We start from the raw sequence: 25414 nt of genomic DNA on the forward strand, positions 1-25414 counted from the left end.
CAACTGCTGAGCTCTTCCAATTCTTGTCCCTTCCATACCCCTAAATCTTGTTGCTCCATAAATGGTCACCATGTTTTTAAAATATATTGCCCCAAGTTCTAAAAGAGGCTATCTTCCAACCACTTTATCCTATTTTAAGCTATTACAAAAAGCTGCCGATAAACCAATCTCTTTGTGACTTCTCTCAATGTCATATGTAGCATGGAGATACTTCCTCCAATGTTTGGATCTGATAAATCTACTGTAACAATGAAAAATACTGCAGACATCCCATTCTCCATATCAGTTTTATGTAAACCCCAATGTAATTATTCTATATACATGATCCAGTTTTATTGTTTATCATCTGTTAGCTTCCTTTACCTAACCCCACAACACTATAACACTGAAGTCGAGAACCATCAAAATAAAACTGTTGCTGGAGTGGTTAAAAAATGTATTCCACAGGCCTGATTTTAGGTAATGAAACATAAAATGCTGATTTTTTTGAACTCACATTAAAAAGGGGTACCATACTGTAGCAAGTAAGATTCAAACTCAAATGTTTCCCTCCCCCTCTCCTGATTTCAGCTATCACCTACCAACTTGTACTTCTTCCTTCCCTCTCCCTACCTTCGTACTCTGATTTCTCATCACGTTTTCCCCAGTCCTAATGAAGAGTCTCGGCCTGAAACGTCGACTCCTTACTCACTTCCATAAATGCTTCCTGGTCTGCTGAGTTCCTCCAGCATTTTGTGTGTTTTGCAATGTCTCTCTAATTGCTTTTCCTTCTGTATCATCGGAGGTATCAACAAAAATTATGACTAAGAAATAAACAAAGTTTCAAATTAGTTTGAAAACTGATTGAGCAAGAAAAGCAGGCAGTCTCTGAATGGCGCAAGTCAGCCATCCGTATCAAATTCACAATTTAACAGCTCTTTGGTTTAAGACTGGGAGCCTTGGGGATAATTTAGCAAGTTTCTGTTACTGGTGAAGAGCCCAGATCTATTGGCTGTGCAAATTGGGATGCACAGTTGCACTGCCAGTAATTCTCTATCCATTAAAATTAATGGCTGGAAAATCATGGCAGCTAACATGCGACTTTCCAACTGTTCATTTCCAGGCAGAGATTCCCTTTCTCAATCATGGACTTGGAAAATTGCCCCCCTGCCGCCTTATTTACCATTTGTAAATCAACCATACTGCGCTTCCTCTAATAATGTTTGCAAATGGATGAGAATAGTATTTGCACATCTCAGCAAAGAATTCATTCTTTCCAGCAATGTTGTCAAGGTGTGAAATAACTTAGAACATTCAGTATTTTTCCCCAATCTGCTATAAACATCATAAACAGTTTTTTAAACTCAATTACAATTGGCAGTAGCAGAAATCCACCACTTCATTGCTGTGATAATATAACACAATTTTTTGAAAATACATAACTGCCACCGATTTTTGTACTTGATCATCTCATTTCCGGCCAATAAAATTAATTCAATCAACCAACAGGAGAACTGGAATGTGACCATTGGAAGGCTTGAAAATAAGGAATGGCTCCGATAGATAATACTGGAACTTCCCACATTTCTTATGAATGACTGAAAATAGTGATGTAATGCACTAAGACGACAAAGAACAGAAGCATTGAAAGCATCTCCTAATGACGTCAGAAGCATAATACAGAATTGAGCAACTAAGGTTCATTGCAGTCAATAATTAAAATGACGCACAAATTCAAGTCTTCCAACCTTTAAACCATATCAATTTAAATTAACAATTCATGATTCTGTAAAACATCTAACAAGTAAATTGGAATTAACTCAAGCCTGCAAGCATAGTTGAAAGAAATTGAACATGATTCTAAACCAAAATAAAATACTTATAAAGGAGAGTTTTATAATTAGAACAGTGATGCCCAAAATCACATGAAATTTATTCTCCTTTCTCATATACCAATTCAGCTCGATGAAAAGTTACCATTAATTGAAGAACAAAAGCTATTCTTGCTAAAATTCACGTCAACATCTGTGTCTGTGGCAATGATGAAGTTTATGGCGGCACGGTAGCGTAGTAGTTAGCACAACGCTTTACAGTACAGTTGACGCAGGTTCAATTCCCACCTCTGAGGAGTTTGCACGTTCTCCCCGCGACGGCATGGATTTCCACCGGGTGCTCTGGTTTCCTTGCACAGCCCAAAGGCCTACCAGTTGGTAGGTTAATTGTTCATTGTAAATTGTCCTATGGTTAGGCTAGGAATAAGCCAGGTGATCGTTGGGTGGCATGGCTTGAAGGGAATAAATAAAGCAAAATCAGTAAGCCAAAGGTAAATGGCACTTCATAAGATGTCTGCAATATTTTTAATTGAGGGTAACTCAGAACACCATTCATAAAGTGCATTTCTTCCGGCACATTGTTTAACTCCATGGTCACCAGGAAGAGTTGTTCTTGCAGACATTTTGTAGAGTGATAAAATGATGTGTTGTTTTAAACACATGGGATTCTGCAGATGCTGGAAATACAGAGTAGCATACACACAAAGCTGGAAGAATTCAGCAGGTCAGGCAGCATCGATAGAAAGGGGAAAAAAAAGTCACAGTTTTGGGCTAAAACGATGGGTCATGATGAAAGGCCTCAGCTCACAATGCTAACTCTTTATTCCTCCAGCATTTTGTGTGCATTGTTTTAAAGAAACATCATCATCAGGAAAGTATATTTGCCCTTCTGTGCTTTTCTTATTGATAAGGAATCACCATGAAATATATTGTTACTGCACCAACCCGGTGAAGTTCATCTAACAGTTTTTGAAATAAGCATTAGGGTTTTCAGAATCAGAAGGAGGTTTATTATCACCGGCAATTGACGTGAAATTTGTTACCTTAGCAGCAGCAGTTCAATACAATACATAATACAGAAGAAAAAAATAAATAATAATAATTTTTTTAAATATAATAATAAGTACAATTACAATATATGTATATTGAAGAGACTAAAAAATGTGCAAAAATCAGAAATACTGTATCTTAAATAAAAGTGAGGTTGTGTCCAAGGGTTCAACATCCATTTAGGAATTGGAAGGAGACGGGAAGAAACTGTTCCTGAATCGCTGAGTGTGTGCCTTCACGCTTCTGTACCTCCTACCTGTTGGTAACAGTAAGAAAAGGGTATGCCTTAAATATATGCAAGGGGCACTTTAACTGAAGCATCCTAGGACTCCTACAAGACTGTATATTTTTTTTATTCAGATAGGTTAAGGAGATCAAGCTTCCTTGAGCTTAGTTTGATATAGTGAATACTACCAAGATGGACAATTTTGACAATGCCAAAGGAAGATGCATAGAATTCCCTACCACAGAATGCACCATCTTCATCTTGGGTATTCTTCATTCCTTTGTTGTTGCTTGTTCAACTTGGCGTAATCCATCAGCACTACCAACAGCATTCTAATTATGATGGTTGAAGAAAACCCTCCTCTAGATTCTCAAGTTAATAAAGGGTGGATGATAGTGTGGGAGCCATTAGTTGCAAACTTACCACCATTGTCACAGCAGATGATGCAAACATATCAAATCTGCTCACCTGGTTAGTATGAATGAAATAAAAAATGTCACATTATGCAATAAAGAAAATAGATAACATGAAAAAAAGGCTCATTTTACATGGATTCTAATGGGCTCCTGGCTCACATTTGTTTTCTGTAGAATTGTTGTAATTACCTTGCTCCAAACATCCTCAGTGTGTCACCACCATGACACTGGCATGGAACAAAACACTTTGTAATGAGCAACTAGACCTCGGGCAGGTAAGGCGAGACTCCATTCCCAGGCCATGTTATTGGCTTTCTGACACCTCTGCCTGCAGAGGCCTTTCTCATTGATCAGAAACATTAGGAAACAGTTCTATTCATTAGAGTGAGCAAAACTAAATATTTGGGTTAAAACTAAATATAACACAGTCATTTCAAAGCACAAAATCTAGTACTAAGGCCGATGTTAGAGTGGTAAGTGCACAGACATACCAAATGCTGTCAGTTGCACTGGAGCTAGCCCTTACTTCTGTAAAGAGATGACAGCTGGTCATTGCTGCAAACCCTGGCCAATGATGTTTGAGAAATGCATCATGGAATTTTGAGAGAAAGAATAAGATTAAAATGAGTGACGACATATAGAGTAACAATGGGTAGTGGCTGCAAGTATCAAGTTGCTCCAATGCAATAATAATATAGAATAATACTTTTTATATTATTATAACATTATTATTATTGGTAAGTGTGTTTTGAAATGTTGCTGCTGTATTGAAATAATTTCCCACTCAGGTTCAATAAAGTACTTATCTTTATTAAAAATTTTAAAATGAGGAATTGTACAGATATATTTTCAACACAATAATTGTAACTACACATCAACAGCTAATGCAAGTATTCTGGATTCCAGTCATACAGATCTATGGTGATTGTGCTATCTGAGGGTGTAATGATTTTCAGGTGAGTGGACCCAGTGCTGGAGCAAACTCCAGACTGAATAGTAGAAATTAACGATGAAGATTTATTCGGGGAATAACACAAGGCATAAACAAATGCAGAGCTCAACTTGCTCAGCACACAAAGCACACAGAATGGTAGTTCATGCAGAATTTCAATCCAGGAGTCACCAATGAGCACTGGCCCAGAATAACTTTAAACAGAACATAAAATACAAGAAGCCTGTTGGGTGTCAAAATCAAAAACTAATCACTTAAAAACAAGAAGCATAAGGAAACTGAATTCACACAAGCGTCATGGAAAATGATGCTTAAAAAGTTGAGCCTTTTGTCTTCTCATAAAAGCTACAGTGAGGTTATCTTTAGGATTCTACTCACAAACTAATGGGCTGACAAAGAGGGATCAGGATTTGGAGAGATCATCAAGATGTCTGGTTGGGAAATCCAACTATGTGGAGTGATCATCTTATTTGGGAAAATTCATGCACAATAACCTCTTTCACTCCTCCAATGGGATATCCCCTTTCAAATGTCAGTTTGGATGCAGTGAACTGCTATTCCCAGAGCAAGATTCTGAGGAGTGTGTCCTTACAGTGAATAAATTGGTTAAGCGATGCAGGCAGACATAGTACAAGGCTAGACTGATTTAATGGCCAGCTCTCAACAACAGGCTAACCACTGAAGGTGATGAGCTCCTTCGTTCTCTCTGGCCCAGCGGGTTTGGCTTTTCACCCGGGACCTTCCCATGCAGGTGGAATCTTGGAAATTAGCTCCCAAATGCATTGGAATATTTATTAGGGTTCTCAAAAAAAAAAATCAGTCCAGTGACATATCATTTACAACCTGGTAAGGCTCTGAAAAACTGTGCCAACCAGCTAGTTGGAGCATTCAGGGATATTTTCAACCTCTCACTGCTTTGGGCAGAAATTCCTACTTGCTTCAAAAAGGCAACAATTATACCAGTGCCAAAGTAGAATAATGTGGGCTGCCTTAATGACTATTGGCTGGTAGCACTCGCATCAACAGTAATAAAATGCTTTGAGAAGTTGGTTATGACTAGACTAAACTCCTGCCTCAGCAAGGAGCTGGACCCATTGTAATTTGCCTATTGCCACAAAAGGTCAACGGCAGACACAATCTCAATGGTCTCCACACGGCTTTGGACCACCTAGGCAGCATAAAGACCTATGTCAGGAAGCAGTTCATCGACTATAGCTCAGCAAGTAATACCGTCATTCCCACAGTCCTGATTGAGTAGTTGCAGAACCTGAGCCTCTGTACCACCCTCTGCAATTGGATCCTTGACTTCCTAACTGGAAGACCACAGTCTGTGTGGCTTGGTGATAATATATCCTCACGCTGACTATCAGCACTGGCAAACCTCAGGGGTGTGTGCTTAGCCCACTGCTCTAATCTCTATATACACATGACTGTGTGGCTAGGCATAGCTCAAATACCATTTATAAATTTGTTGATGATTGTTGGTAGAATCTCAGGTGGTGACGAGAGGGTGTACAGGAGTGAGATGTGCCAACTAGTGGAATGGAGCCGCAGCAACAACCTGGCACTCAACGTCAGTTAGACAAAAGAGCTGATTGTGGACTTCAGGAAGGGTAAGACGAGAGATCCAATCCTCTTAGAGGGATCAGAAGTGGAGAGAGTGAGCAGTTTCAAGTTCCTGAGTGTCAAGATCTCTGAGGACTTAACCTGGTCCCAACATATTGATATAGTCATAAAGAAGGCAAGACAGCGGCTATACTTTATTAGGAGTTTGAAGAGATTTGGCATGTCAACAAATATACTCAAAAACTTCTATAGTTGTTCCATGGAGAGGATTTTGACAGGCTGCATCACTGTCTGGTATGGAGGGGCTACTGCACAGGACCGAAAGAAGCTGTAGAAGACTGTAAATCTAGTTAGCTCTATCTTGGGCACTAGCCTTCAAAGTACCCAGGACACCTTTAGGGAGCGGTGTCTCAGAAAGGCAGCATCCATTATTAAGGACCTCCAGCACCCAGGGCATGCCCTCTTCTCACGGCTACCATCAGGTAGGAGGTACAAAAGCCTGAAGGCACACACTTAGCAATTCAGGAACAGCTTCTTCCCCTCTGCCATCTGATTCCTAAATGGACATTGAAGCTTTGGACACTATCTCACTTTTTTAAAATATACAGTATCTCTGTTTTTGCACATTTTTAAAATTCAATATACATAATTGATTTACGTGTTTATTTATTAAGTTCTATTTATTTGTTTATTTATTTATTTTCTCTCTCTCTGCTAGATTATGTACTGCATTGAACTGTGACTACTAAGTTAATAAATTTCACGTCACATGCCGGTGATAATAAACATGATTCTGATTCTGAATTACCCAGATCTCCATGTACCCATCTCACCTTTCACGTCTTCTGCCTCAGGTTTGTACTTCCCAGTCCCTTGGGCCCTGCTCCCAAGACTCTTCCTCCTCCTCATTTTGTTGATGGACCACAAGTTAACATAGTTAGGTGAATACTGGACTCTCATGTTCATGGTAAGATATAGACTGAGAAGACTATGGCCCAGAGGAAAGCTGCTGGGTTGCCTTACTGGACCCTCAATTTATCATGGACTTACATAAAGGTTATCATAATCCAGCCCATGGAAGGGCCCTGCCTGAGATGAGGGAAATTATATAGGCCACCCTACTCCGGTCTGAAGGGAACTTTGCGGGTTGAAATTCAAAGATTAGGGAGCATTGATTGAAGAACCTGCAGCAAGGCTCATTGCCCCCATAGAACCATTCCAGAGCCAACAGGCTAATAGACTGTCCATGGTAGTTCTGGGAACATGTAGCGGGCTGGATGCTTGGAACCAAAGTCTATCCCCGAGGAACACAAATCCCATTTACTGGTCTCAGGGTCCTAAAGCATCTCCCGGAGAGACTGCTCATTCGGTCCAACTGCCTGTCCTTGGCAGGCCAATGATGTGCAGAGTTACTCATTCATTGCCGTATCCATGATAGGTTGTAACAATCTTCAGACGAGCGGACCCAGATGCAGAGTAAACACAGGACTCGATAGGATTAATGATGGAGATTTATTCAGAGAATAATCATCAAATTAAGAGCTCACTTATGTGGGACTTAAGCACACCAGAACGGTAGTTCAGATAAAACTCAGATCCAAGACTCAGTAATGAGCTTTGGTCCATAGTAACCTTAAATAGAACAGAAAACATAGGAAGCCCGTGTGGGTCGAAATCAAAAGTTAATCACTTAAGAATAAGAAACATAAGGAAACCATACTCACAATATGAGTGTCATAAAAAACACAGTGACAGCTTAACAATGAAAGTAGCCATTAAATAATTCTAAGAAACTCAAATAGATGATGCTCAGGTGAGTCAAGACTTACTACTACGCAGCGCCCCTCGCTTCTCTGAAGGGTTCATGACAGAAGGTCAACATAGCAGCTGTTCTTGTGAGCCCCAAGTAACACAATACCAGCTATATGAATCACAACCTGCCTGTTTCAAGTAAAAGTTTGGAGTTGTTCTGGATGCTTGCCAAAGGGCTGGTAAGCATTTGAGAAATCCACAGACTGGTGTAGTAACAGAAATGAAGGGAGAACAACAATCATGACCATTGAGACAGTATGAAAAATCAAAAAGAGATGGACAAGGTTGTAGACAAAGCATACCATGACATCTCAAATACTGGACTGACAAAGCAATGAGTTTTCACCTGTACCTTGCCAATTCCTCAAAGAAGGAGTTCTTCTCTGCCAAGATCTGCACCTGGTTGATGCTGTTCATACTTCATATCACTCAGTAAATCTGATCAGAAAAGAAATTCCCGCCATATTTCCCAAAGGAGCAGAGGCAAACTCAAGGGTGCAATCCTATCTTCATTTTAACTGGTTTGTTTTTCAAATTTGTATTAGGTGCATGATTAAGGATGAAGTAGAAATTGGAGTAGATAAAAACTGCAGCAGATTCCAAATGCCATTCAAACACCATTGTTTTATTTCAACTCGGCAGCCAAGACTCTCGCAGGGAAATGGAAATAACTGATTTAAAAGGGATACCGCCATTCAATCACATTTTGATTAACACAGAGGTGTGCTTGCCACTTAGGTCAACAGAATGAGGACAGGAGACAACCAGGTGCAAAATCTTCTGCCAGAAGATAAAACTGTCTTCCTTGAATGACAGAAATATCTGCTTCATCTAAAAATTGCCTATAATTCTTGTGATTTCACACACATATCCTAGTATACTGGGGTAAAAAATGCTGGTGAAGACTTCCTGTGTTATACCCTTTCCCCCAAAAATCAATGGAAAAATCCATTCATCCTATTAGACATTGTTTGACTTCATAAAATAAATACTGTTTTAGATGTGGAGGATAGATAAAGTTATGTCTGTGTTTCTAATTTGTTTCACAAATTCTTACCACAATTACAAGCAATTGGAACTCTCTGAACAGCAAGAAATAATCATGTGCCTCAGTCCTCCTCAATTACTGTCTTTCTAAAATACAGGATGTCAGGTTCAAAGTAAGAATCCTGACACGAACTGTAGATGTTATCTTCTCTACATTCTCTTATCTGGATCTAGTGACAACATTTATAATTCACCTATGCTGTGTTCACTCATCTGTAACTACTAATGATACCTGAAGCCAGGAGACAGGACAAAGCTGGAACTCAAAGGACTTCTTTATTCAGTAAATCCACAGAACTACAACATTTCAAAATCAGAACTCAACTGTACATCTCAAATCATGACTATTTAAATGGTTTACTCAAAGATTTAAGACATTGATTAGAACAACAATTAGTGAAAGTCAGCCTGTGATTGGCTGTCAGCTGACCAATAGATGTCAGTTGCTCATTGCAACAATCTGAAACAATTCTATTTGTAAATTCTGCAGGGGTAATGAAAGTGTAACATGAATTTTAATGTTTGAATACATTAGTACTGCATGACACTTTTAATGCAGATTCTCCATTTTTATGATTATTGATGAAAACTACCTCCTTTAGGCCACTTCAAATTATTGTATTGTAGCCAATTATTAAGTATTATTTTTGTGAATTACAAATCAGCTCAATAGGATCACATAGAAATTTAATTTTACTATCAAGTTAAGTGTTGGAACAAGATGAATAATCCCCCAGCAAACAAAACAAAAGGTTGACTTGCTGCTAAATAATTGTTCTTGAATTACCTTTAAACTGCTTGTGCATCAATATACCCAAAACTGATTAAAACAAAAGTGATTTAGTAAGAAGATAGAAATGGTGCCTTGAAAAAGTATTCATCCCCTTTCATATCTCACCAACTCACCCAATTTGTTGATGTTGAGGATCACCTGTCTTCAATGAATGCATAAGAATACTGTAAATACCCCCTCCCTCTCTCTGTTAACGTCCAATAGTCTGGTAGATTTTCAACAGACTAAACCAAAATGAAGACAAACGAGCATTCAAGGTAAGTCATGGGAAAGATAAAGAGAAGCACAAATCTGGGGAAGGGTACAAGACCATCTCAAGGCCATTGAACATACCTCGGAGTTCAGTGCAACCGATCTTGGAAAATATATGAAACCACAGCTTCACTGCTTAGGTCAGGCTGCCCCTCTAAACTTTGTCGCCAGAGAATAATAACAAGAGAGGCTACTGTGATGCCTACAGTTGTTCTGAGTAAGCTGCAGGAGTCAATGGCTGCAACTGGAAATGAAGTTCATGGCTCCACAATTTCTAAGGCCTCGCACAAAAAAAGGGTGTTTATAGAAGAGTGGCAAGAAGAAGTCCTAGCTAAAATAGAACATTCTCTCCTGGAAAGACTTTGCAAAGTGTCACTTAGAAGATACTGTTAAAATGTGGAAGAAGATCTTGTAGTCAGATGAGAGTGAAGTGGAACTTTTTGTCCTCAACACTATGTGGTACATGGGGCGTGAATCTAAAACTCATCAGCGAGGTAACACCACCTCTACTGTAAAATATGGTGGAGGTAGCTATGGGGATGCTTTTCAACAGCAGGGACTGGATGTTTGGTCAGGATTGATAGGAAGATGAACGCTGCTATTTACAAAGACATCCTGGACAAAAACCTGCCAGCTGCTGCCAGAAAGCTTGAACTGGCAAGGAAGCTCATTGCTCAGCATGACAATGACCCAAAGCACACATGGAATGGCTTCAAATGAAGAAAATTGATGTTCTTGAGTGGTCCAGTCAGAGTCCTGACTTTAACCCAATTGAAAATCTCAGAAGACCTCAAGATTGCTGTCCACTGCTGGTCCCCAACTAACCTGGAATAGTTTGAGCAATTTTGCAAGGAGAAATGGATAAATCTTGTTCCATCATGTTATGCAAAACTAATAGAGATTTATCCAAAAAGACTACTGGCTGTAATAGCTGTGAGAAGTGGGTTATCTAAATACTGAGCAAAAGAGATGAATATTTTTGAACTGCTGACATTTCAGTTTTGATTTTTTTTGTTATCATGTTAGAAACATAGAAAACCCATAGCACAATATGGGCCCTTTGGCCCACAATGCTGGGCTGAACATGTACTTACTTTAGAAATTACCTAGAATTTCCCCTAGCCCTCTATTTTTCTAAGCTCCATGTACCTATCCAGGAGTCTCTTAAAAGACCCTATTGTATCCACCTCCACTACTGTTGCCGGAAGCCCATTCCATGTACTCACCACACTGCGTAAAAACGTACCCCTGACATCTCCTCTATACTTGCTTCCAAGCACCTTAAAACTGTGCCCTCTCATGTTAGCCATTTCAGCCCTGGGAAAAAGCCTCTGACTGTCCACATGATCAATGTCTTCCATCATCTTATACACCTCTATTAGGTCACTTCTCATCCTTTGTCACTCCAAGGAGAAAAGACGAAGATCACTCAAACAATTCTCATAAGCCATGCTCTGCAATCCAGGCAACATCCTTGTAAATCTTGTCTGCGCCCTTTCTATTGTTTCCAAATCCAATGTTTTACAATTTTCCCTGCTTTTGGGCTGTACCATGGGGGAGAAAAGGAACATGTGATTCACAAATTAAAAAATCTCAGTTAAATTGATCAAAATTCTGGGCTGTGATACTCATTTATGTGAGCAAACGGTATGGGACTGAATACTTTATTCAAGGCATTGTATTAAAAGATGTATGCATATCGTGGGTATGGTGAAATTGAAAAGTGCAGAGCAAACGGTGAAGCAGTATTTAATTTCAGAACACTGTCTGAAATTTAATGGGGTCCAGACATACTGCAAGTGTTATTGCTTTAAAATTGAAAGGGGGTACTTAAAGATTTTAATTGTACTTTCCTTTCAACAGCAGTACAATTTTAACTACTGGATATTTAACCTTGGCTATGGAACATAAATTATATCACTACCAGGTCACTTAGATCAGTTGCATGAAAATAGTTTCAAGACAAGAAATTGCTCTTGCCATTGGCATTAATGGAGTGGTGCTGTGATAGTAACTTTCTAATTGACTTTCATACAGGATAAGAGCCAGGTAGCACAAAAATCCCAGAAAAAAATGGAATGGTCTACTTTATTACTAAAATCACCATTCCATTATTTCCACACTCTGTTCAATTGGTCAGGATTCACTTCTGTTTCAATGCAGAAATCCCTGGGAATACCTGAACAAATATTGGATACTGCTGATAGAAGTGTATCATTGTGTATCTGCAGTTGTGGTGATACAAATACAGGTGTCCCACCCTTTACAAAGGTAAAGCTGTCCTATGGAACCTTTCTTAAGCCAAAATTGTGTAAAGCGAAAACTCTCTTTGTAATGCGAAAACAGGTATGTAGGTAACAACACACACAAAATGCTGGTAGAACACAGCTGCCTAATTTGCTGTGTTCTACCAGCATTTTGTGTGTATTGTTGTTTGAATTTCCAGCATCCGCAGATTTCCTCGTGTTTACCAATGTAGGTCTTTTGTAAAAGCAAAGTGGCGTCAGGCAAACATTCATAAATTGGGGGACACCTGTACTGCATTCACATAATTTTTGTCTCCTTTGTATTTACGTTATTTCTAAATATTAAAGGACAATTATCATTTCCTATAATATCAAAATATACCATAATCCTGTATCATTTTATGACTAACATAAGCAGTATTTTATCATGCTGTAGCACAGAGTTTCTAAGGCATTTGTCCACTTGTAACAACATTTCAACACAGCTCTAGAGGGGAATTGTAAACTGTTTTAACTTATTTAACTAATAAGTACGTTGAAAGCTGGTATTCCTTTACAACCTTCACTACTGACATTATACTCTTTGGTTACTCAACATGCTATTCTGGCAGATGTCAATGACCATAATACAAAATGCCCAATCCCGTCAAAACAGAGCAGCCACCTGGAACAAGCAAAGTTGTACATTCTCTATGAGCTGAACACAACTGCAGACAATATTGAAGTCTTTGCTGAGTGCAATGTGTTGGTCAATGTTATTTCCTTACAGAAAACAAAAGAAAATGCTGAAGCCTTTAGCATGTCAAAGCAGAATTCATGGAAAGCGGAACAATTAGTGCTTCAGATTGAAGTTTCTTCATCAGAATTAGTTAATTAATAAACTAAAGTTTACTTTCTTAAATTTTGCTCACAAAGAAATACCTGTCAAATATCTTAGGCACATGTGTGAGTTTCTGTGCTAATTTCAAAGCTCTGATAATAATGCAGCGCATAGAAATTTATTGAGAAGTGAAAACCTCGGATTAACTGCATTGCACTTACATACTGTAAAACCTGGATACAGCTGAGCATTTTTTTAAAACAGCATATATAAATTGTCAATTGAGTTATTTCCCTCTGGAATGATTTGAATAAACCTGCTCTTATGACTACAATAAGTCATCATCTGTCATAAATGTTCTTTCTTTATCGTACAACAGCAGGCATGTTCTGTGATTAAGATGTTTTGTTATTGAATGCTGTCACAGTCAGCAGTATAAAGATTAACAATGCTGTTCATTATGCGCCTGTGAACAACAAATATGTCTTTAGTGGTGGGATGAGGGAGGCTCACAATTCATTATCAACTTCTGCTTGTGTTCTGAAATTAGTATAAACAAACATCTTACATTTTTCAGCACACCATCATTTCCATAGTTTGTGAATTTTAGTGTTAATTTGTTATGGCAGTTGGACATCACTATTTTCTGCTTCTAAACAGATAACTAACTAAACACTTCCTCTGCTAATGTGCAAGTCATCAACATTGCAATAGGGAACTAGTGACAAGTTAAAACAGCAACTACTTCCATTTTTAATGTGGCAGGAGTGTCAAACAAAACAAATACCGATGCCAAGCTCTATCAGGGGACATTAAGGCAGATGGTAGTTCCAAGGAGAATTTTACAGGAGGAACAAAAACTAGAAGGGCAGAGAGGTTTAAGGAAAAAAAGTCATAACTTAGGATCTGGACTGTAAACGATATGGGGCTATTAAATTTTCCAATAGGGGCAAGAACAGTATTTTCGGTTTATGATTAAAAAAACATAATATAGTGGAAATACTCAGCAGGTCAGGGCAGAACTGAAGAAGGGATTTGGGCCTGAAACTTTAAATCTGTTTCCCTTCCTACAGATGTGGCTTGCATCGCTAGGTTTTTCTAACAATTTTTTTAAATTTTAGATTTCCAGCATCTGTAGGTTTTTTATGACTTTGGCAAACCGTAAGACTGATAAGATATAGAAATATTGATTTTCACTGTGGCACATCCAGAAGCACAATATTTAATGAGAAGTAAAGCACCCTGTTAACAAGCACAAACTCGAGAATGTACTGTGCAGATTGAAGAAAAAGAGGATATACTGGAGTCGATGTTTTGGTATTGCAGGACTTCCTTTTTTTACATTTTTCTAGTTGAAACTTGTTTTTTTTTCCTCTGGTAACTTATTTTTAATTCACCCTCCTTGCACACTTCTGCTGCTTTTGAGTCTAAATGCCATTATATCTTAGCCTCTGAAGAAAACATCTCCACTCTTTCGTCCTAATAAGATTATGCCTGAAAACTACCTTATCCAACTTTTGCCTGTTATATTCCAGCATCAAATCAGACATAGGGGTCTGCTTGGAATCAGGTACAATGTCATAAGACCACAAGACATTGGAGCATCTGGCCCATCAAATCTCCTCCTCCATTCCATTATGGCTGAATTATTATCACTTTCAAATCCATTCTGCTGCCTTCTCCCTGTAACGTCCAATGCTCCTACTAATTCTAGACTCTCTTCAACACCAGCACATCTTTCTTTCTGACGCCATTGATGACACTAGAACACGCTTACGTTGACAAAAATACAATCTCCCATCATTCATTGCATACATCTTTGACGTGGTGAAGTATTAACTATGTTCCCTGGTCTGGAGAGGCAGTGCAATACAGTTCTGAGAAGTTTCATTTTTTTGTTGATGTCCTAAACTCTTCCATCATGTTGCCTGCTTCAGGGTTTGGCTGCTGCTGCACAGCATGGAAAGGAGCTGAAGGAGGAAGATCTCCTTCTTGTCCATGCTAAGCAACCTATCCCCATCTTTTATTGTAGAGATCGTTAACTGATTAACTACTAGCTGGAAAACAAAGTGTTTTGTGCAATATCTGTGCAACGTTCCTTAACGAATTTAAGGCAGGAATAATCTTCTGCAAGAGTGTCTAGCTTTGTATATGTCCTCGAACCAATTATCAAGATTCCAGGGTTCACCCTTGACAAGAAATTTAATGTGGCTGCAAGAACTGGTCAGAACTTGGCTATTATATTTTTTGTGAGCCAATTCCGGACTTTTGGAAGCCTTTCCACCACATACAACACAGAAGTCAGGAGTGCATGAAATTCTCCACGCTTGTCTGCTTTGAGTGCAACTTAATGAATATTCAAAAATCTCAGTAATATCGTGGCAATTAAGCTCGGTTGACTTGTACCCTATTCGCCACCCTGGAAAGTAGCTCTCTGTGAAACTAATACGTGGACAGATTCAATCTGTAATGCAAAATATATCGTCAAGAATGCTCAGCATTCAGTGAGACACCAGACTTGGTTTTGTTCTAGTGTTGTACTTTCGTTAAGTATCAATGGTTGGCCATTAAAGTCTGTTGCTATTTCACTAAAATTTCACTCAGATTTCTATGGGCTGCATATACCTTATCAGTAAATCCAAGCCCGAATACTCTGCAGGTTTTACTCTGTACAGTCACAGTATGTTCCATGTTAATTTTTGTTGAATGGAGATAGGTTACTCAGCATGGACGGGAAGGATACCTTCCTCCTCCACCGCCCTTCTATGTTGTGCAGCAGCTGCCAAAAGCTGTGTCATCTGGCACCAGCAAGCATGCCACCAGAAGCCCTACCATCCTGGCAAAGCCCTGCACCGACATCCGCTGAAGGTCCCTCTCCAAAGAGGAGTGCTTGGTATCAGCATCAACCGGGAAAGACCCAGAAGAAGAAAAAGTAATTTGTAGTCAGTCACCTTAAAACTCACTGGCACAACTGACCCTTGCTGCAGTCGTGTCTATGGCAGATTTCTGTTGGCAAAGAGGGTGTTTCCCCAGAAGGAGGTCCAATTGAAGTGCATGTTGGAGAAATGAACCCTCCGACGTCCCTTCACTTCTGTGGCATGGTGCTTTCAATTAAAATAGCTATAGGGTTTATATAGGTAAGAAAGTAGATACACATTGCAGGAAAACAAGAGCACTGGAGGGCAGACTATTGTCATTTGTAACATCAAACTTTCTCAGATTAGACACTGAATGGAAAAGTTGATCAAGAATTTATTTTCCCAACCTTAACTCTAGAATTATGATGCACCCATAAGAGATACAATTTACTAATTTTGTAGTATGCTCAGATTTGACTATTTATCGTAAAATTACTTTGTGCATGGCTGCAGGCCAGAAACTAACACCATGCGAACTCTCATTACTTTGTAGAGTTCAGTAAGCTAATAGGCTAAGGGGAGGGGAAGAGGGATGAGAGAGGGATGCAGACAGAAATATGAAGAGAGACACACAGAGACAGATTGGGGTAGGGACACACACACACACACACACATGCACACAGAGGTTGGGGGGAGAGAGAGATACACACAGACAGATTGGAGGGGGTAGACAGAGAGAGAGAGAGAGAGAGAGAGACAGACAGATTGAGGGGGGAGCTGAAGAGGGAGACACACACACAGATGGGGGCAGGAGATGAAGATACACACACATAGAAAGGTGGGGAGAGAAAGAGAGAGGGAGGGAGAGAGAGACACACACAGACAGATGGGGAGATGTAGAGAGAGAGAGAGTGTGTGAAAGGGATAGTGTGGTGCAGACAGGAAGATGAAGAGAGATGCAAACAGAAAGGTGGGGAGAGAAAGACGGAGAAAAAGACAATCAGAGATGGGCAAAAATAGAAAGTAAGGAAAAAAAACAGAGACAGGGGGTGGGGCAGAAAGAGTGAAAGAAAGACTCAAAAGGTGTCAAATCCAGAACAACAAATAACATAATATGCTGACCAGTTATGATTCCTGCACATTAAAGGGAATCAGAAACAAGAACATCCATTAATAATGCACTATAGATATTTCAGATGCTTTTAAAGTTGTTGCATCTAAGGAATTTTTTGACTGATATCAAAACAACCAACAGATGACAGACTTGGGGCATTGAATGTCATTTTAAAAATTATATATTGAAGAGACTGGCCCAGATTTGATGAAAAATGCAGAGTGCTCTATGCATAATTGCTAGCATTTGCCCATACAATTGCAGGAAAATTCAAGATCTCTGTGCATGTCAGCATTTCATAGAGGCCCCCAAGTTGCAGACAGCTGTTTACTGACATAGGAGCACAAAAGTGAAGAGATTTTCCAGCACTTAATCAATGTACGAAGTTAGAACAGCACATTGTTCTCCATTAATGTCAGGAGAGGGGATTGTTATAAAGAACTATACATTTTATAATTTTAAAATTTGACATATTTGAATCAGTAATTTAGTTTCTTATAGCAACACACCAAAAGCCAGAGGAACTCAGCAGATCAGGCAGCATCTACGGAAATGAATAAACAGTCAACGCTTTGGGCCAAGACCATTCTTCAGTACTGAGAAGTAAGGGGGATAGACTCCAGAATAAAAAAGGTGGGATGAGAGGATATAGCTAGAAGGTGATAGGTGAAGCCAGGTGGGTGGGAAAGGTAAAGTGTGGAGAGGAAGATATCTGATAGGACAGGTGAGGGGAGCACAGGAGAAAGGGAAGGAGGAGGGGACCTGGAGGGAAATAATAGGCAGATTATTTTCTTATATATTTGAGAAAGTTTTTGGTAATTTTTTTGCTGTTATTAAAATGTTTAATATATTTCAATGTCAACAACATTCAAAACATATAACCATATAACAGCAAAAAAAGTATTTTTTGCACATGGACTCCAGGATGAAGGAACATTCAAGGAAATCCAAGAAGTCCATGATTTCAGTTTTAAATAATAAATCCAGGAGGTCTGAATTGCTTCTACATCATGTCATAGCTTTAAAAATTGTGCTGGAGGCAGGTTGGAAGTGGGTGGCAAGAGAAGAATATTAAAGTTTGTAAAACCTCAGGCATAATTTCTTTGTGAGGGCGAGTCATTTTTGACGAAATACACTTCTTGCCAAGGATTTGAGAATTATTTATGGTGTTGTTTATGCATACTCAATTTTAAAACACTATAATACATGTGCAAATGAGCTGCCAGCTTCTGCTTTCTAAATTCCTTCTTTCTAGCTCAAGTACTTATGCTGATTACTGCAACAATACAGCAGCTCTGATCAAGGACAAAGACAGTTTAGCAAAAAAAAAGAGAAATCACAGTGAGAGCAACGCTGTAAGTTAATAGATAATCGATATATTGAACTAAGATGTTAATGCCGATCCTGTTAAAAGTAACGACGGTCGATAATGTTTATGCTTTCGTTAGTTAAAGAGTTGCGGATAGTTTGCATTGAAGTGTATTTAAAGTAGTCAATGGAGCAGGTAAACTCTGCCTGTATACTGCACCTTAGTGTAATGTAGTTATAGTCACCTTTGCAAGTATTTACAATTGAAATGTGATATTAAGGAAGGAACAAATACTGTATCAATCTTGTATTGTTTTATCAACAGTTTTCACCATATGTTAATGTGAAGAGTGAACAGTAAATGGTTAATCTTACTGCGAAAAAAAAAGACAGTTTAGCAAACTATTTCCATAGACTGCAGATTAACTCCTCCAAGTTCATACAGGTGGTTAGTGGTTAGCACAACACTTCACAGAACTAGTGACCGAGATTCAATTCCTACCTTTGTCTGTAAGGAGTTCATTGCAAATTGTCCTGTGGTTAGGCCACAGATAAATTGGGGCTTGCTGGGCAGCGCAGCTCAAAGGACCAGAAGGGCCTATTCCACACTGTACCTCAATAAATAACTTATTGATACCTTAATACGCTTCCATTTAGTGGCCACTTTATTTGGTACACCTGCTCAATAATGCAAATACCTAATCAGCCTAATCATGATCATGTAGCGGTGTGCTACACGCAGCGCTAAAATTACGACACGGAGTCGGTAACTGCAGTCGAAGGAAAAAACTTTATTCGAAATCTTCAGCCTCACTTTTAAGCCTCCCTCAACCTGCCCCCCATGGCGCAGAGGCTCCAAAGCTCTGTGCTCGCAAACCCCCGTAGGCTATCTAATTGTGAGTCGGTTCGGATGTGCCAGGAAATGGGTCGCCACATAACCGCCCCCCCCCCCCCAGAACCGGCGATACACCCCCCAATGTCCACAGTCTGGGCCAGAACCTGCTTGGGAGGTCAGCCTCTGCGCCGAGGTGCCGGAAACTCAGCCGGTTGCGCCAGGTCCACATGGGCCGGTTTGAGGCGGTCCACCGTGAAAACCTCGTCTTTCCCCCCAACATCCAGCACGAATGTGGACCCCTTGTTCCGGAGCACCATAAACGGCCCCTCGTATGGCCGCTGCAGCGGTGGCCGATGCCCGCCCCTTCGTACAAACACAAACTTACAGTTCTGTAGGTCTTTGGGTACGCAGGTCGGGTGCCGCCCGTGCTGTGAAGTCGGTATGGGGGCCAGGTTACCGAGCTTCTCGCGTAGTCTACCCAGGACTGCTGCGGGATCTGCCTCTTGCCCCCTTGGGGCTGGTAGGAACTCCCCGGGGACGACCAGGGGCGCGCCGTATACCAACTCGGCCGACGAGGCGTGCAGGTCGTCCTTGGGCGCTGTGCGGATGCCGAGTAGGACCCAGTGAAGCTCGTCCGCCCAGTTGGCTCCTCGCAGGCGGGCCATGAGGGCCGACTTCAGGTGACGGTGGAAACGCTCCACTAGCCCGTTCGACTCTGGGTGGTAGGCAGTTGTGTGGTGCAGCTGAGTCCCCAAAAGGCTGGCCATAGCTGACCACAGGCTGGAGGTGAACTGGGTGCCTCTGTCGGAGGTAATGTGGGCTGGTACACCAAAGCGAGATATCCAGGTGGCGATCAGGGCTCGGGCGCAAGATTCGGAGGTGGTGTCGGTGAGCGGGACCGCCTCTGGCCATCTTGTGAACCGGTCCACGATAGTCAGGAGGTGCCGCGCTCCGCACGACACTGGCAGGGGGCCCACGATATCCACATGAATGTGGTCGAAACGCCAGTGGGTGGGATGGAACTGCTGCGGTGGGGCTTTGGTGTGCCGCTGCACCTTGGCCGTCTGGCAGTGCATGCACGTTTTGGCCCATTCACTGACCTGTTTGCGGAGTCCGTGCCAAACGAACCTGCTGGAAACCATCCGGACAGTTGTCCGGATGGAGGGATGCGCCAAGTTATGAATGGAGTCGAAAACGTGTCGCCGCCAGGCTGTCGGGACGACTGGACGGGGCTGGCCGGTGGCGACGTCACAGAGTAGGGTCCTCTCACCCGGGCCCACGGGGAGGTCTTGGAACTGCAAACCGGAGACTGCGGTTCTGTAACTCGGAATCTCCTCATCCGCCTGCTGCGCCTCTGCCAGTGCCTCAAAGTCTACCCCTTGGGAAAGGGCATGAACGGTAGGGCGAGAGAGCGCATCCGCCACGACATTGTCCTTACCCGAGACGTGCCGGACATCCGTCGTGTATTCAGAGATGTAGGACAGTTGGCGTTGCTGGCGGGACGACCAGGGGTCGGACCCTTTCGTAAACGCAAAGGTAAGCGGTTTGTGGTCCGTGAACGCGGTGAAGGGCCGACCTTCTAGGAAGTACCTGAAATGCCGGATTGCCAGGTAGAGCGCCAACAGTTCCCGGTCGAAAGCACTGTATTTGAGCTCGGGTGGTCGCAGGTGTTTGCTGAAAAACGCCAGGGGTTGCCAGCGACCTGCGATGAGTTGCTCCAGCACCCCACCGACTGCCGTGTTTGATGCGTCCACTGTGAGGGCGGTAGGGGCGTCCATTCTGGGATGTACTAGCATTGCGGCGTCCGCCAAAGCTTCCTTCGTTTGAATGAAAGCGGCGGCGGACTCCTCATCCCAGGTAATGTCCTTGCTCGGACCCGACATCAGGGCGAACAGGGGGCGCATGATCCGGGCAGCTGAAGGGAGGAAGCGGCGGTAGAAATTGACCATACCTACGAATTCCTGAAGGCCTTTGATCGTGGTGGGTCGGGGAAAGAGGCGGACCGCATCTACCTTAGCGGGCAGAGGGGTTGCCCCGTCTTTAGTAATCCTGTGGCCCAGGAAGTCAATGGTATCGAGTCCGAACTGGCATTTGGCGGGGTTGATTGTAAGACCGTACTCACTCAGTCGGGCGCAGAGTTGACGGAGGTGGGACAGATGCTCCTGACAACTGCTGCTGGCTATGAGGATGTCATCCAAATAGATGAACGCGAAGTCCAGGTCCCGTCCCACTGCGTCCATTAACCGCTGGAACGTCTGTGCGGCATTCTTCAGGCCGAACGGCATGTGGAGGAACTCAAAAAGGCCAAACGGGGTGATGAGAGCCGTTTTGGGGACGTCCTCAGGATGTATCGGGATTTGATGGTACCCTCGGACGAGGTCTACCTTGGAGAAGATCCGTGCGCCGTGCAGGTTTGCTGCAAAGTCCTGAATGTGCGGCACAGGGTAGCGGTCCGGTGTGGTAGCCTCGTTCAGCCTGCGGTAGTCGCCGCACGGTCTCCAGCCTCCCGTCACTTTGGGCACCATGTGCAGGGGGGAGGCCCATGGGCTGTCGGACAGCCGGATGATCCCCAATTCCTCCATCCTCTGGAACTCCTCCTTCGCCAGTCAGAGCTTGTCCGGGGGAAGCCGCCGAGTGCCGGCGTGGAGGGGTGGTCCCTGGGTCGGGATGTGGTGCTGTACGCCGTGCCTGGGCATGGCTGCTATGAACTGCGGTGCCAAAACCGATGGGAAATCCGCCAGGACCCTGGTGAAGTCGTTGTCGGACAGCGTGATGGAGCGGAGGTGAGGGGCTGGCAACTGGGCTGCACCCAGGGAGAACGTCTGAAAGGTCTCGGCGTGTACCAGTCTCTTCCTGGGCAGGTCGACCAGTAGGCTGTGAGCCCGCAAAAAATCCGCACCCAGAAGCGGTTGGGCTACGGCGGCCAGTGTGAAGTCCCACGTGAACTGGCTGGAGCCGAACTGTAGCTGCACCTGACGGGTGCCATAGGTCCTGACTGTGCTGCCATTCACGGCTCTCAGGGGGGGACCCGGTGCCCTGCTGCGGGTGTCGTACCTCATCGGAGGTAAAACGCTGATCTCAGCCCCAGTATCGACCAAAAACCGGCGTCCCGACCTTCTATCCCACACATACAGGAGGCTATCCCGATGGCCAGCCGCCGTAGCCATCAGCAGCGGCTGGCCCTGGCGTTTCCCGGGAACTTGCAGGGCGGGCGACAACAGCTGGTGGTAGAAGCACCAGTGTTCATTGGGCCGGGGGTTGGCGGGCTCTGCGGCCGGCCCTGGACCGGTTTGCTGCTGGGAGCATGGCTGGGAGATCTGTGCGATGGACGCCCCGCTCACCTTTTTGGCATTCCACAGCAAGTCCGCCCGGGCTGCCACCTTCCGGAGGTCACTGAAATCCACGTCGGACAGCAGCAGACGTATGTCCTCGGGCAGCTGCTCCAGGAATGCCTGCTCAAACATGAGGCAGGGTGAGTGTCCGTCAGCGAGAGACAACATCTCATTCATTAAAGCCGATGGAGGTCTGTCGCCCAAGCCATCCAGGTGCAGTAAACGGGCAGCCCGCTCGCGCCGTGAGAGTCCGAAAGTCCTGAGGAGCAGGGCTTTGAATTCCGTGTACTTGCCGTCTGCCGGGGGCGACTGTACGAACTCCACGACCTGGGCCGCTGTGTCCTGGTCGAGGGAGCTCACCACGTAGTAGTAGCGGGTGTCTTCTGAGGTGATCTGGCGAACGTGGGATTGGGCTTCGGCTTGCTGGAACCATAGGTTCGGGCGCTGTGTCCAGAAACCCAGCAGTTTCAACGAAACCGCATGAACAGAGGCGGCGTTGGTCATTTCTGGTCCAAAAATCATTTGGACCGTCGGGGTCACCAATTGTAGCGGTGTGCTACACGCAGCGCTAAAATTACGACATGGAGTCGGTAACTGCAGTCGAAGGAAAAAACTTTATTTGAAATCTTCAGCCTCACTTTTAAGCCTCCCTCAACCTGCCCCCCATGGCGCAGAGGCTCCAAAGCTCTGTGCTCGCAAACCCCCGTAGGCTATCTAATTGTGAGCCGGTTTGGATATGCCAGGAAATGGGTCGCCACAATCATACCTAATCATTTGGCAGCAACTCAATGCATAAAAACATGCAGACACGGTCAAAAGGTTCAGCTGTTGTTCAGACCAAACATCAAAATGGGGAAGAAATGTGTTCTAAGTGACTTTGACCGTGGAGTGATTGTTAGTGCCAGATGAGGGGGTTTGAGTATCTCAGAAACTGATGATCTCATGCATAACAGTCTCTAGGTTTTACAGAGAATGGTGCCAGAAACAAAAAAAAATCCTGTGAGCAGCAATTCTGTGGGCAAAAACTTGTTAATGAGAGAGGTCAGAGAGGATTAGTCAAACTAGTTCAAGTGGACAGGATGGTGACAGTAACTCAAGTAGTGATGTGTTACAACAGTAGTGTGCAGAAGAGCATCTCTGAGTGCAGAACACATTAAACCTTGGAGTGGATGGGTTACAGCAGAAAACGACCATGAACATACACTCAGTGGCTACTTTATTTGCCACAGGAGTTACTCAGTAAAGTGGCTTTGAATGTATTCAGCCATTATATATTTACATTCAATGGATGCTGGTGAGTTGGTAAACATAGGAACTTCATCCATAATCATTCAGTGATTTTTTTTTAAAATCTTCATAGAGTTTCATACTTACACAGATGAGGAAATAAAATATCAGCTTTCTCCCAAATTCTAAAGCTGAATTAAAGCGAAGCTTTGGAATTTCCGTTCATTCAGCTCAAACTGCCTTCTTCGACATGATATTTCCAATGTCATAGCATTGGTGGACCCCTGCAGTTGCACTGCATTTGATCACTGAAATAATTTTACAACCAAACCGTTTCCCAGGAAAAAGAAAGAATTTCAGTATTCCTTGGAACTCATCATATATTTAGGTCATATTGTTTTGAGTGCAGGTACATTTTTAATAATGGACAAAAATGCATTAATTTAATCATAAATGTAATCATCTTATGCCGCCTGTAAACTGGCTGAGGAGCATCACAAAAAGCATCACATATTTTTCATTTATATGGTAATAATAAAACATATAATTTGCATTCACATAATGTTTTTGCAACATCAGAAGACCTCAAGATGCATTCCAAATAATTAAGTGGTTTTGAAGTGTAGACCATAGGACACAGGACAGAATTACGCCATTCAGCCCATTGAGTTTGCTCCCCATTTTCCTACCTTCTCCCTGTAACCTTTGACATCCTTACTAATCGTGAACCTATCAAACTCGGCTTTAAATATACCCAATGACTTGGCCTCCAAAGCCACCTGTGGCAATGAATTCCACATATTTACAGCCCTCTGGCTAAAGAAAGTCGTCCTCATCTCTATTCTAAAGGGGTGTATCTTGTATTTTGTGGCTGTGCCTTCTGATCCTCAAGTCCCACATTATAGGAAACATTCTCTTCATGTCCACTCTACCTTTCAATACTCAATAGGATTGAATGAGATCCCCCCTCATTCTTCTAAACTGGAGGAAGCCTGCCAGAAAGTTTTGTAACTTAGTGATAAACAATCTCTTTTTGTTTAAAAAAAAAGTTCATGACCAATAGGAAATCAAGTACAAGAGTTCAGGATAGGGCATAGACCATGCTGTGTACACCACAACAGTGGGCAAGGGCAGAGAAAACCAGACAAGATGGGGATTCCTATTGATGTTACAATGGTCAAGGACAATAGTGTTCTGTGAAAGATCAGCTACACCGCACAATTAGAGGAAGTAAGTAGAACCCAAAAGTGAAGGACTGGAAGGAAATGGAGTCATCAGTTGGCATGGAGAACAGAAATCAGCAGTGGAACTTTGGAAGTTTGAATTTAAGGAATGCTAAAAAGAAAAAAAAATCGCAAAGCACAGGGTTAAAGCCTTATAGCTAAGAATAATTAAACAGAAGGGGACAGTGACATGGTCGGTCACAGGGAGTTGCAACACCTTTGAGATAAGGATAACTTTTGCTTGTGAAGATGGGCTGAAGAACAGGAGTGATTGGTTATGTGGGCCCATGCAGCTGTGCAGCATATATCGGCATTCCGTGTGAAATTCCAAGGAAGTGATTACTAGAACTGGCTGATAAATTGAACTAAAACTAGACTGAGATGGAATTGAGTACTGAGACAATCTGTACAGAGGAAAAAACCCAATCAAGACACGTGTTCTGGCCAGGGCAAACATCCGACATTACCACTTTACCATAGATTACCATTAATATAGACCCAGGAAATCCTTGGGAAGGAGAAGAGA

The 25414-nt window shown here is 42.5% G+C and overlaps 1 protein-coding gene across 7 annotated transcripts in view; it reads right to left on the reverse strand.

Annotated features, from left to right (window-relative positions):
* The window catches only part of lrrc4ca (leucine rich repeat containing 4C, genome duplicate a), a 1033148-nt gene that overhangs the window by 41902 nt on the left and 965832 nt on the right, over window positions 1–25414 (reverse strand). The window contains exon 1 of one of the 7 annotated variants that reach the window (XM_059975967.1): window positions 2100–2124. The exons of the other annotated variants lie outside the window; for them this stretch is intronic. The gene's annotated coding sequence lies outside the window, so the exon portion shown is untranslated. Of the gene's footprint in view, window positions 1–2099; window positions 2125–25414 lie in introns of those variants that run through there. 7 annotated transcript variants of the gene reach the window in all.

This window comes from Hypanus sabinus, chromosome 7 (genome assembly GCF_030144855.1).
Source record: "Hypanus sabinus isolate sHypSab1 chromosome 7, sHypSab1.hap1, whole genome shotgun sequence".
NCBI lineage: Eukaryota > Metazoa > Chordata > Chondrichthyes > Myliobatiformes > Dasyatidae > Hypanus > Hypanus sabinus.